General features: G+C 42.5%; 1 pseudogene; it reads left to right on the top strand.

Moving 5' to 3' along the window:
• The first annotated feature begins 4,823 nt into the window (after positions 1 to 4,823).
• On the top strand, positions 4,824 to 8,260 carry LOC123112149 (probable protein phosphatase 2C 65; annotated as a pseudogene).
• The last annotated feature ends 4,197 nt before the right edge of the window (positions 8,261 to 12,457 follow it).

Raw genomic sequence — 12,457 nt, forward strand, 5'->3', positions numbered from 1 at the left:
TATTAGTAGGCTTGCGACACCTAAATCTGCTACTGCTATGAATTCTGATATGTCGCATGTTATTGATGATGCCACTTCTGCTATGCATGATGAAACTACTTCTGTGCGTGATACTACTTTGCCATTAGATGAATTTCTTGATGAACAACTTGCTAGAGTTAGGGGGAATGAAAATATTGAAGAACCTATTATTGATGATAGTGATGATGAACGTTCCCCCAATGATTATGTATTACCTGTTGTTCCTAAGGGTTATGTTATGAATGAAGAAGCTGCTATGGAAATTCTTGCTTGCAATGATAGAAATGATCTTAAGAAATTATTAGCTAAATGGAAGCAGCAGTCTCTTAATGATATAATGAAACCCGATCCTGCTTTTGCTACTTCACCTATCTGTGTTACTGATAAGGATTATGAATTCTCTGTTGATCCTGGTATTATTACTTTAGTTGAATATGATCCTTTTTATGGCCTTGAATCTGAAACTGTTGTGGCACATCTTACCAAGTTGAATGATATAGCCACCCTATTTACTCATGATGAGAAGTCTCGCTATTTATATATCCTTAAGATATTTCCGTTCTCATTAGAGGGTGATGCTAAGACTTGGTATAATTCTCTTGCTCCTGGTTGTGTGCGTAGTCCTCAGGATATGATTTATTACCTCTCTGCTAAATATTTCCCTGCTCATAAGAAACAAGCTGCCTTGCAGGAAATATATAATTTTGTGTAAATCAAAGAAGAGAGTCTCCCATAAGCTTGGGGGAGGCTTATCCGGTTACTTAATGCTTTGCCTGATCATCCTCTTAAGAAAAGTGAAATACTTGATATCTTTTATAATGGACTAACCGATGCTTCCAAGGACCACTTGGATAGTTGTGCTGGTTGTGTTTTCAGGGAAAGAACAGTCGACGAAGTTGAAATATTATTGAATAATATGTTGACTAATGAAAATAATTGGACTATTCCCGAGCCAGTTCCTGAAGTAATTCCTGAACCAATTGAGCCAACTCCTGAGCCTATTCCTAAACCCACTCCAAAGAGGAGAGGTGTTTTATTTCTCAGTCGTGAAGATATGCAAGAGGCAAAGAAATCAATGAAAGAAAAATGTATTAAAGTTGAAGATGTTAAAAATTTACCACCTATTGAAGAAATACATGGTCTTAATTTACCGCCTGAAGAACCACATTGTCTTGATAACCCGACATAGGTAGTAAAGGTAAATTCTCTCTATAGATATGATAAAGTTGAAATACCCTCTACTAAATTTCATAGCCCTTGTTTAGATGAATTTGATGACTTTAAGGCTAGACAAGAAAGTTTTAATGCCTATGTTGGTAGAGAGTTAAAGAATAATGCTTTCGAGATAGGACGCGTATGTGATAATCTGGCTAGAGTTAAAGATGAACTTCACCGCGTTAGCAAATATGCTTCTATGGTTGCTACTCAAGCTGAGCAAGTACTCAAAGCTCAAAATGATTTGCTTGATGAATTGAATAATAAAAAAGACTTTGCCGTTAGAGTGGCTACTAGAACTGGTAGAATGACTCGGGAACCTTTCTATCCTGAAGGCCATCCTAAGAGAATCGAGCAAGATTCTCAGAGAAATAATTTAGAGGCACCTAGTTCTTCTAAAAAGAAGAAGAAGAAAGACGATAGAACCTTGCATGCTTCTAGTGAACCTACTGTAGACACACCCGAGAATCCCAATGATATTTCTATCTCTGATGCTGAAACACAATTAGGTGATGAACATGAACCTAGTGATAATGTTAATGATAATGTTCATGTTGATGCTCAACCTAGCAAAGATAATGATGTAGAGATTGAACCTACTGTTGATCTTGATAACCCACAATCAAGGAATCAACGCTATGATAAGAGAGATTTTATTGCTAGGAAGCACGGTAAAGAAAGAGAATCATGGGTTCAGAAACCCATGCCCTTTCCTCCTAAACCATCCAAGTCAAAGGATGATGAGGATTTTGAGCGCTTTGCTGAAATGATTAGACCTATTTTCTTACGTATGTGCTTAACTGATATGCTTAAAGTAAATCCTTATGCTAAGTATATGAAGGATATCATCACAAATAAAAGAAAGATACCGGAAGCTGAAATTTCCACCATGCTTGCTAATTACACTTTTAAGGGTGGAATACCAAAGAAACTTGGAGATCCGGGTGTTCCAACTATACCATGCTCCATTAAAAGAAATTATGTCAGAACTGCTTTATGTGATCTTGGAGCCGGTGTTAGTGTTATGCCTCTCTCTTTATATCGTAGACTTGAATTGAATAAGTTGACACCTACTGAAATATCTTTGCAAATGGCTGATAAATCAACTGCTATACCTGTCAGTATTTGTGAGGATGTGCCTGTTGTGGTTGCAAATGTCACTATCTTAACGGACTTTGTTATTCTTGATATTCCCGAGAACGATAGTATGTCTATTATCCTTGGTAGACCTTTTCTTAATACTGCAGGGGTTGTTATTGATTGCAACAAAGGCAATGTCACTTTTCATGTTAACGGCAATGAGCATACGATACACTTTCCGAGGAAACAATCTCAAGTTCATAGCATCAATTCTATTGAAAAAGTTTCAACTATCATTTTTGGAGATTTTGAATTTTCTCTCCCTACTGTCAAGAAAAAGTATGATATTCTTATTGTTGGGGATTTTCATATCCCCGTTGAGGTAACTTAGTGTTATTTGAAATTTCTCCGGTTCCGTGTTATTCGGAATGAGTTTGTTAACAAGACTTGATCAACCTTGTTAGCGGGTTCATTTTGATGATCACGAGATGGATGAAACTAGAAGGCACAACCTTATGTACCCTCTTTTTACTTTCTGTTATTTAGATTAAATAAAGCAAAAATAATATTATCCGTCTGTTTTCTGAATTATCCGTGCATTAAAAAATAATCCAAAAAGAAAAGTGCTCCAAATGCCCTGCAAATTTAGTATGATTTTTTCTAAAATATTTGAGGATTTTAGGCACTGAAAACACTGCATGAGGGGCAAGCACTAGGCCACGAGAGAGGAGGGCGCGCCCCCCCTGTAGGGCGCGCTCCCGTGTCTCGTGGGCCCTGATGGCTCCCCTCCACTTATGCCAGCACCCACACACTCCATCTTCTACCCAAAAAAATCCCCATCCAGCTCAAGCACGAGTTCTAGCTCGTTTTGCTGCGATTTTCGATCTCTTAGCTCAAAGCTCCATTCACAAAACTGCTTTGGGAGATTGTTGCTTGGTAGGTGACTCCTCCATTGGTCCAATTAGTTTTTATTCTAGTGCTTTATTCATTGTAAATTTTTGCTGCTTAGGTGACCATGTTCTTGAGCTTGCATGTTAAATTTTTAAGGTCCCAAGCAATTCCAATGCATGATATAGGCTCTAGGCACTTGTAGGAGTAGTTGCTATCAATCTTGTTTAGTTTTATCCATTTTTATTTTAAAGTTACTAAAATTTCAGAAATTTTTAGAAAATGTTAAGGAGGCTTTTTAAAGGCTCTTCTAGCCAAAGCTCTGAGGAAAAACAAGCCAAAGAGAAGGGAAAAGCCAAGTATAATCTTCCTCGCTTAGCGGAAGTACGGTCGTGTGAATGGCCATGCGAGGATTTCTTGAAAGAAGCCAGAATTCATGAAAACTTTTATGCTTTAATCGAGACTACAGGCCTCACCGGTTTCATCAACGACCGAATCGATCAGTATCTCTTACTTACCAATAGTTTCGTACGAAACTTTTATTTTTATCCTAAGAAGTCACCGCCTGCAGTATCATTTCATTTATATGATGAATTCAAAGAAATGTCTTTACGTCATTTTTGCGCAGTATGTAGGATACCTTATGAGGGAGAATTAGGTGAACCCCATCGTGAAGATGTGGGTGGCTTTGTTAATACTATTGCTGTAGAGGAGCCAAAGAAGGGTTCCGAGGCAAAAATCTCTAGCATACACTTTCCTGTTTTACGCTACTTTGCAATATTTGCTAGTAGATGCTTGATTGGTCGTGGAAATAGTGGAAATTTGAGCGCTCCGGATATTATTATTCTTCAACATGCTTTGCTGGGAGACAATACTTTTAATATGGGTGCCGTCGTTGTTAAACGGCTAGCCCTGAATCGTACAAAAGGCCTCATATTTGGAGGTATCTATGTTGCACGTCTTGCTAGACATTTTCAGATACCCATTAGGCATCATGAAGAAAAGGAGACAATATTGCCTCCTCACATTGAACATATAACTCTAGCTACGCAACCCGCCTAATGAGAGCCATCGCGGTTTCAAATCGACCTCTCCCGCACGATCTGCCTCGCTGTCCAGCCCCAGTGTACTTTCAATTGTGGTGGTAAAAATCGGGTCGTCCGTATTTCTGTACGCTGCATTCTCAGTCTAGAGTGGATGATGGTTGGGCCAGGCTTGCGCGCGAGTCTGTCTCGCAGTGGCACCATGTTTGGGTGCCTATGTCCGTGTGGAAAGAAGCTCAGCGTGGATCGTGGGTTGGCAGGCGATCGTGGAGGCGATCATGGGTTGGATGGACATTTTTTACCGTTTTCTCTTGCGCCCAGCTACGGCCCCTCTGCTTCAGGCGCGTCGGGCCCATGTGTCGGCCTCGTGGTTGCGTGCTGCTTCTGGTGCTGCTTGCTGGCATGGGCAACTCGCTTTGGCTCGTTGGGTAAAGAGGGGCTTCACCCTTTTCGTGTAGCTACGCGGGATCGTTTGCTTCGTGCAGCTGCTGGTGGTCCCTGCTCACTCTTGGTCCCATCTGTCGGTTGCCTCTTGCGGTGAGCCTAGGAGTTACAGCGCCTGCTATTACTGCTGCTGACCGGGTCGTCCTCTCCTCGTCTGCTCTTCTCTCGCTCCTGCCTCGGCTCCCGGTTCACTTCTCCCCTCTGCCTGCGCCTTCCTTCTCTTCATCGTCCGATGCCCATCGGCAGGCGACAAGGACGGGAATCAGCGCCGTCGTGGTGCAGTGGAGCTGCTGGGAAGAAGGAGGAGGGCGGCTGCATCCCGGGGGGTGCTGGTGGAGGGCGCACGCAGTCCATGGGGTGCGCGCACGGCAAGTGCTGCCTGCCGCGGGGCGACGGCGGAGGGCGGCGGGAAGGCGGTGGCGTGCCCGGCGGCCGCGGCGGCTCCACCCTCGGCCGCGCCGTGGTGCTGGGCGCGGGCCTGGCGCTGTAGTACGCCACGCTGACGGTGGACGGCCACTACCCGGACTCCCCGGGCCAGGCGTCGCAGGATGCGTACCTCGTGGTCATGCGCTTCGCGGGCGTCCCCGATCTCCACCTCTTCGCGGTCTTCGACGGCCACGACGCCTGCGGAGCCGCCAGCTCCGGGTGCGCGTGGGACGGGCTCCCCCGCCTCCTCCTCCTCCTCGCGGCCGAGGATGCCGCCTCCTCGCGTCGGACCCCGCGGCGGTGTTCCGGGTGGCTATGGTCGGGGTCAACGAGGAGATGCACGCGGCGGCGGCCGTGGACGACTCCATGAGCGGGGCCACCGCCGTCGCGGCGCTCATGGCCGGCGGCGCGCTCCATGTGGCCAACGTCGGGGACTCGCGCGCCATGGCCGGGGTCTGGCGCGACGGCCGCGTCGCCGCCGACGAGCTGTCGTGGGACCAGGCACCGTTCCGCGCCGACGAGCGTGCGCGCGTCATGTCCGTCGAGCAGGTGGAGGGCGTCCACGACCCCGAGGCCGAGGGCTAGCTCGCCTACGAGGGGTACCCCGCCTCGCGTCTGGGCCCGGCCCGCGATGGGCTCTACCCGGGCACGACCTTCACGCACATTCTCGGCGACCTCGCCGCCGAGGGCGTCGGGGTCGACCCTGAGGTGAACGCCGTGGAGATCACCCCGGCCCACCTCTTCTTCGTCGTCACAAGCGATGGCGTGTTCGAGTTCCTCTCCAGCCAAGAAGTCGTCAACATGGTGATGATTTTTCCCCTGTTTAATTTCCTTGCCCCTTTGCGTTTGCTCAGCTGATACATTTGGAAGCTGGTGTCTTACCTACAGCATAAATAGACGGTGCAGACTGTCCGCCCAACCTCGCCGTATTTGGCTAAGCAGGTGCACACACTCTTGTCCTCTTCCTAATATCTTTCCTCCTTTCAATGCCCTGCTCCTTCTCTGAACTTCTGATCTTTGCTTGTGTAGAATTTGTTCTCTACGCCTACAAGGTGTTTGATGAAAATCCCAGAAGGCTGGCAGGGGAGGATTGGTCTATGTAAGCCACGTGATTTCATTCTTCAGAATGTTAGTTCCAGTCAGTCATAACAAGATGATTTCGAGATTAATAAGAATCCCTGAGGTGAATAAAAGTATAAAGAAACAAGGAATATCCGGTCAAAACATTAGTTCCAGTCAATCATAACAAGAATCCATGAAGTAGATATTTGCTTCTATTTATGGGGCTCTCGACCCTACAGAATTCTTCATGATGATTTTACCCATAGATTAGCATTTGGTAACTTGATTTTCTTCCATGTCGTATAAGACTATATGAGACATGAATTGTATATTTTATTTTGTCGTGAGGTTATTTTTAGGTTTGCTTATGTTCTCTTTTATCCTTTTCGAACACGGACAGGAAAAGAAAACTGAAACATGTTCACTAAAATGCGTGCTTTGTAGTCTTTTGTTTTCATGTAGCGGTGTATTTGAGTGTACACTTACCTGACTTCATATACTACCGCATCTTTTGTTTATCGCTAGGCCTGTTGTCAGTACCAAATGTGCAAATGGTATTAACTTCATACATTGAGCTATGCCTGATAGTTATTGGTGTCAGTTCCTCCTCCTGAAATCATCGTTTTCCTATTTGTAGGAGCTTTGATAAGGCTGCTCACCAATGAGCTGGACGTGTTTTTGTCCTGGGTACTTGCATGATGGAAGAAGAAATTGGGTATTCCTAAATGTGCTACTGCAGATCAAAGGTGAATTCATCCCATTTTCTTACTTCAATCTCAGGTTATTTAGGAGGTGAGGATAATAATAATTGAATGAACATTGTTTGAGATCCACCTGACTAATTGCACCTTATGGAGAAGGAGCAGGCCGTGGAGGAGTGCAAGTAGCAGGGTAAGCTCCAAGGATAATCCTTTTTGCTTATTTGTTTGTACCTATTTATTTTTTGTATAGACATTCCTCTGTTCTCTAAAGACCAGATTTTGGACTAAACAGTTCCCGGTGACTGCAAATCTGAAATTGAAGATAGGGCAGATTGTATTGGTTCTGCTTGCTTGCAGAACTTGTGGTATGCTGGCCATGGAGTACTCAGACCCTGCCAAGAAAGGTGAGCCCGACTTCTTCTGCAACTTTTCTACCACAGTACGGATCTAGCAAAAATGTTCAGGAAGTTATGAGTTTTCTAATTCTAATGTAACTCATTTTTCCTTACTTGCTGATCTTGTTACTAATGTTGAAATTGAAGAGGAGCAGGAGATGAGGAGCACAACATTTAGTGTACAATGGTGCATGATGTGGCAGTTAGGATCAGGACACGAGGAACACGACACTGGGTGTACGAAAGATTAGTAGGAAGAATGTTAATCACAGTGTGTGAAAAGGTATACGGTACCCTTTAGCTTGAATAAATGTTCACTGCTTGGTTCATATTTGATTCCAATGCCTTCGCTTTAATATCATTGGTTTGTCCCAAGTTTATGTTCAGAGATTATGATTCAAATATTCTGTTCAGATTTCCTACAAACAAATAGTGTGATTATTGCCCAATTCTAGCTTCATCTACTATACCTTATAATTTATATATTAATTGTCGACAATTCTAATTTAGATCATGTCAATTCTAGGCAGCGAGTACTAGAAAGCATGGTCATGTTTTAGGGCATTTTTCTACTTTGTGCAAGAAATTTAATTTGATGGATATGCGACCTGTTTTCTCTTGATTATTTGTGGATGTTAATACACAATCATTTCTGTAGAAGGTAACTTGATTGACACACTTCTGTTATTTCTATGTGCAGAAAATGCGAGCTCGGCTGATGTATTACGTACTATTTGGCTGAGTTGTTTTGTCCTAAAGATACAATTAAGCTGAAGAATTCTTTTTGTATGGAAATTCACTATGGAAATCGAAACAATGGTACTCTGCACAACCGTTTACTTTCTTGCATCGGTTCTTCATTCTATAAGTGAAACCTTTTCTATTTGGTAAAATAAGAGTGAGCTCATGCTTGAACTTCCACCATGTATGTTAACACTTGGATACTGTATCAACCCAGTAATCCCCCGATCCTTCATTGTTTTCCCTTGCATTGCCTCCTTTAACTATTCAGCAGGACCTTGAAAAGAATGATTTTTCGGTTATATAATTTATTATGTTTTGTTTCGCCTTCGAGAGGTAGAATGTAAAGTAGGCTGGTATTTTCATTCCGTTAGATATTTGATATAAGTGAATATATACCTTTCGGCAGGTGAATGTGCTCTCCATTAATATTACTCATATATTTGAGCTTCAGAGAAGGATATCTATGCCATTTTGTTTTTGTTTTTTAAACAAAAGAGTGTTGTATGTATATCGTTAGGAGGATGAAGCAGCAAAATTATCTACGCAATTTAGCAGGATATGGCTGATACGTACAGAGTGGCTTTACTTAGGTCTGGTGTTACTACTATTTCTTTCATTGTAAAACTGCAGTCTTAGAACGCTATGTATCATGAATGATTCATGTGTACCAATCTGCCCTTAAATATATTTATGTTCACTCTTTCCATACTTGCCTTACTCTCGTCCCTTGCGCCATCGGCGCAACGGGTCATCTAGTTTTAGATTACAAGAGCATGGTAGCACACAAGTTTATTGTTGACAACGAAGATAGGATGCTCTTGTATAAACTTAGATTCAATAAGAAACATTTTGAGATTATTATTTTGCATGCGCCTTTGTTGTTTGATTTGCTTGCAGAAAATTTTCTCGTCACACCGAAGGCAGTGAACAATCATCGAGCCCAAACTTTTACTCCAGAACCTGAACGTGAGCCGGAACCTGAGCTGGACCCTTATCGTGCATCATCTGTCCAGTGGGAGTCGGAGATGACCAGCCAGTGGTATCCTGATTACACCTCTCATTACACTGGGGAGAGTAGCTGCGGTCCTTGGTATTAAACCAACTTAGGCCAAAAGCCTAAGCTTGGGGGAGTACGTATTCCTCACCGACTTCACATTCATGTTCACACACTGGGCATCGGTGCTCATACTCTTTCATTGTGTTATCCATGTTAGTTTAAATTTCTTTTTCTAGTTTTCTTCTTGTGTGTTTGATAAACCTTGAGAAAAACCAAAAAAATTAGTTAGTTTAATTTCCTTGCCTGTAGTAGGATTAAAATGAAAACCTCAAAAGATTTCTAGTTCTTTTTACTTGTTGGGAGGTTTCCTGTGTAAATAGTTTTATTTTCTTTTCTTTCCTTTGGGGGTCGAGAAGACCATATTGAAAATGCTTAGTGACTCTTATATGCATGATTGTTTATTTAATTTAGAGCCCATATTAATTGTCTTCTCTCTTGAGTTGAATGCTTGCAGATTCCAGCTTAGTCCAATGCACGTGCACTTTTATTATTATACACATCGTTCGTTCGTGCAAGTGGAAGGCAATAATGATGATATATGATGGACTTATTGGGATGAGAAAAGTCGGTATGAACTCGACGTCTCTTGTTTTTTTAATATGATGATTCATCGTTCCTAAGTCAGCTATTATGAAGTAAACATATTTGCAATGACATTTAGAGATTATAGTTACTTGTGCCATGCTTGATTATCTATGAGTTATAATGGTTTACCTTGCGTGCCAACATGCTATTAAAATGGTTGTGATGTGGTATGATAGGGTGGTATCCTCCTTCGAATGATTCGAGTGACTTGACTTGGCATATGTTCACGCATGTAGTTGAAAACAAATCAACACAGCCTTCATGATATTTATGTTCATGGTGGATTATATCCTACTCATGCTTGCACTCGGTGTTGATTAATTTTAATGCATGTTCATGACTGTTATTGCTCTCTCAGTTGGCCGCTTCCCAGTCTTTTGCTAGCCTTCACCTATACTAAACGGGAATATTGCTTGCGCATCCAAACTCCATAAACCCCAAAGTTATTCCATATGAGTCCACTATACCTTCCTATATGCGGTATCTACCTGCCGTTCCAAATAAATTTGTATGTGCCAAACTCCAAACCTTCAAATGAAATTCTATTTTGTATGCTCGAGCAGCTCATGTTACAACTAGGGCTGCCTATATCTTCCATGCTAGGTGGGTTATTCTCAGAGGAGTGGACTTCGCTCATCATTCACGAGAAGGGGCCGGTAACTGGGATGCCCAGTCCCATGATCCAAAAAGATTAAAGCAAATCAAAATAATTAAACAAAACTTCCCCAGGGCTGTTGTATGTTGAGGGCACTCGTTGTTTCGAGCAAGCCATGGATTGATGCTTGTTGGTGGTTGGGGGAGTATAAACCTTTACCATTCTGTTTGGAAACTGCCTATAATGCATGTAATATGGAAGATACAGCCATCTCATAGGTGTTGCGTTGACAGCGAAAGTATGCCGCTCAAAATGTTATTCAATCTCTATTTTAAAATCGAGCTCTCACACCTCTACAAATCTCTGTTTCCCTCTGCGAAGGGCCTATCTATTTACTTTTATGTTGAGTCATCACCCTTCTTATTAAAAGCACCCGCTGGAGAGCACACTGTCATTTGCATGTATTATTATTGGTTTATATTGGGTATGACTTGATTGGATCTCTTTTACCATGAATTACAATGTTTAGTCAGTCCTTGATCTTTAAAGGTGCTTTGCATTTATGTTTTGCGGTCTCAGAAAGGGCTAGCGAGATACCATTTTATTATATCATGTTATAATTATTTTAAGAAAGTGTTGTCATCTGAGTTTTATTATTATGGCTCGCTAGCTGATTATGCCATTGGTGTGAGTAATTGTGAGACCTATGTGTTACTGTGAGTATGGTTAGTTCATAATATTTGCTGAAACTTGAATGCTGGCTTTTCATGTTTACAACAACAAGAGCAAACAGAGTTTGTAAAAGTTTTTCTTTATCACTTCCAGTTTATCAACTGAATTCCTTGAGGACAAGCAAAGGTTTAAGTTTGGGGAGTTGATACGTCTCCAACGTATCTACTTTTCCAAACACTTTTGCCCTTGTTTTGGACTCTAACTTGCATGATTTGAATGAAACTAACCCGGACTGACGATGTTTTCAGCAGAACTGTCATGATGTTGTTTTATGTGTAGAAAAGAAAAGTTTTCGGAATGTCCTGGAAATCCATGGAGGCACCTTTTGGAATTAATAAGAATTTTTGGCGAAAGAGTTAATGCCAGGGGGCCCACAGCCTGCCCACGAGACAGGGGGGTGCCCCCCCAGGGCGCGGCCTCCTATCTCGTGGGCCCCCTGGACCTCCTGCGACCTCAACTCCAACTCCATATATTCCGTCTCGGGGAGAAAAAAAATCAAAGAGAAAGTTTCATCGCGTTTTACGACACGGAGCCACCGCCAAGCCCTAATCTCTCTCGGGACGGCTGATCTGGAGTCCGTTCGGGGCTCCGGAGAGGGGGATTCGTCGCTGTCGTCATCATCAACCATCCTCCATCACCAATTTCATGATGCTCACCGCCGTGCGTGAGTAATTCCATCGTAGGCTTGCTGGACGGTGATGGATTGGATCAGATTTACCATGTAATTAAGTTAGATTTGTTAGGGTTTGATCCCTAGTATCCACTATGTTTTGAGATTGATGTTGCTATGACTTTGCTATGCTTAATGCTTGTCACTAGGGCCCGAGTGCCATGATTTCAGATCTGAACCTATTATGTTTTCATGAATATATGTGTGTTCTTGATCCTATCTTTCAAGTCTATAGTCACCTATTATGTGTTATGATCCGACAACCCCGAAGTGACAATAATCGGGATACTTTTCGGTGATGACCATAGTTTGAGGAGTTCATGTATTCACTATGTGTTAATGCTTTGGTCCGGTTCTCAATTAAAAGGAGGCCTTAATATCCCTTAGTTTCCACTAGGACCCCGCTGCCACGGGAGGGTAGGACAAAAGATGTCATGCAAGTTCTTTTCCATAAGCACGTATGACTATTTACAGAATACATGCCTACATTACATTGATGAATTGGAGCTAGTTCTATATTACCCTATGTTATAACTATTGCATGAGGAATCGCATCCGGCATAATTATCCATCACTGATCCATTGCCTACGAGCTTTTCATATATTGTTCTTCGCTTATTTACTTTCCCGTTGCTACTGTTACAACTACTACAAAAACCCAAAAATATTTATCTTTACTGTTGCTACCTTTACCTTTATTATCATACCACCTTTGCTACTAAATACTTTGCTGCAGATACTAAGTTATCCAGGTGTGATTGAATTGACAACTCAACTGCTAATATTCAAGAATATTCTT

This window comes from Triticum aestivum, chromosome 5B (genome assembly GCF_018294505.1).
Source record: "Triticum aestivum cultivar Chinese Spring chromosome 5B, IWGSC CS RefSeq v2.1, whole genome shotgun sequence".
Lineage (NCBI taxonomy): Eukaryota > Viridiplantae > Streptophyta > Magnoliopsida > Poales > Poaceae > Triticum > Triticum aestivum.